The sequence below is a fragment of the Oryzias melastigma genome, linkage group LG16 (genome assembly GCF_002922805.2).
Source record: "Oryzias melastigma strain HK-1 linkage group LG16, ASM292280v2, whole genome shotgun sequence".
NCBI lineage: Eukaryota > Metazoa > Chordata > Actinopteri > Beloniformes > Adrianichthyidae > Oryzias > Oryzias melastigma.
Genome location: NC_050527.1, coordinates 29,628,780 through 29,630,669, shown reverse-complemented (window position 1 = coordinate 29,630,669; position 1,890 = coordinate 29,628,780). Strand labels below are relative to the sequence as shown.

The 1,890-nt window shown below is 42.0% G+C and overlaps 1 protein-coding gene across 1 annotated transcript in view; it reads left to right on the top strand.

Annotated features, from left to right (window-relative positions):
- The first annotated feature begins 439 nt into the window (after nucleotides 1–439).
- The window catches only part of im:7147486 (zinc finger protein 616), a 7,146-nt gene continuing 5,695 nt past the window's right edge, over nucleotides 440–1,890 (top strand). The window contains exon 1 of the mRNA XM_024263521.2: nucleotides 440–757. The gene's annotated coding sequence lies outside the window, so the exon portion shown is untranslated. The remainder of the gene's footprint in view (nucleotides 758–1,890) is intronic.

Sequence of the window (1,890 nt, the reverse complement as noted above, 5' to 3'; positions counted from 1 at the left end):
GATTTGGGGCTGGGCTTACTCTACACCTACAGTCCCGCCCACAAGAGGTGAAGTTATAATCCACTATGGCACTCTACAGAAACTATGTCCCAGAAAACGACACAGGTTCTTTTGATCTTTGGGGAGGAAGTACACCATAGTCACAATTTAAAGAAGAAATAGATCAAAAGATGATTAGAGTGGGACCTTACCTAATATTCATGTAAAGTTTGATGCTTTAGTTAACAAACCTGGATTTGAAGCACCTGTTGTTTACAATATTTCTGCAAAATTCATTATTTTAAGTAAAACATGCATTTAGGATAGAGTTTGTTTTTGTTTATTAGCTGTATAGTGGTTCTGGCAAGAAAAGGTATTTAAACGTAATGCATTTAATCTAAATTCATTAATCTAAATATGGGTCCTCAAGGGGGGCACCTCGAGTTAACACGTTGTGGACTCGCCTCTGTCGCAGAGACAGTCGAGCTGTCATGTCACTATCTGGCACAGACACGCCGCCGCGTGCTCATAGAGGAGGACTGCTAGCAGCCCGGTGTGCGCATGCGCTCCCTCAAGCACCCCGCGCCTTCTGCAGCCGCAGCTGAAAGTCTCGGTCCGGCGCTGCTCCTCCTGGCAAAGCATCACGTTTGTTCACCACCGAAGCAGTTTCCCCAGAGAGCCTGCGCCTTGCACGGCCAGATGTCAGCCGAGCTGCTCCATCCTCTCTGCCTTTGTGGACCCTCTTTGACTGCACGCAGCTCCGCTCCTGTTGTGGCTGGTGAGTATGCAGCTGGTCACCGTGCTCCTCCTGCTCCTCTGTAGATCATGGAAGCTTGGTTACCAACCACATTCATCCCTTCGGCCTGCACAAGAACGTGGCCGGCCACCTCCCCCTGGTTAGCTTCTACTAGCACCCCCTTTCGATGTTGAGGGTCTGGAGTCCGCACAGGTTCGGACTAGATGCTAATTTAGCAAACGTAGTGGGTAAATATGGCTACTCTGCTTTGTTTTGGTGCGTACATTAGTTTTTATGGTTTAGTAAAATTGTTAAAACTCGGTGTTTTCGTAACATTAAACCCTTTTTGGGTTAACAGTCCATTTAATGGAGCAGTCTGAACAAGGATTTGACCTGTGTTAGCAAGCTAACATAGCTCTGGCTTCCAGCGTTTGTTTCTGCCCCCTCTTGTGGTTTTTGTTGATTTGAGGTGAAGCTGAGAACCTCAGAGCTGCGCTGTCCGTTTGAACCATCTACCCATAAAGCATCAGCGTCATTCCATCAGGTGAATGTGGTTGTTTGGATTTAATTTGACTAAGCAGAGCAGGAAAACTTCAGCCAAATTAGCTAAATATCCAGTGTCTGTTTCGAGTTAAATTTTAGAAAGATAATTAGCTTAAAAAACAATACTCAAAATAATTTATTCTTGGTAAAACAAAACAATTTGAATGAGACTTTTTCAATAGTAATATACTTAATATGCACTGTGACCGACCGGCATGAAGCCCAATGAGGCAATTGTTTTGTGATATTTGGCTATATAAATAAAATTTAATTGAAATTGAATTGAATTTTGATCCTTCATATGCAGACCCTTTCAAAAATAAAGTATTATGTAAACGTTTATTAATTTCCATTATTCTATTCAAAAAGGTTTACTTTCATAGAATATAGATCAAGGGCCCACTGTTTGTTTTCAAGTATCTTTCTTTTCGCATTAATTAGGATTCCAGCTCAAAAAGACAGAATTTTTCAATTTCAAAAAATTCTGTGGAAAAATATGTGACCTATTTTTTTCAAGGCATGAATGTTTTAAACTGAGTTTCACCAACAAATCATCCGTCGCAGGGCCTCAATCACACACCCATTCACTCTCACATTCACACCTAGGGGCAATTTAGAGTCACCAATTAACC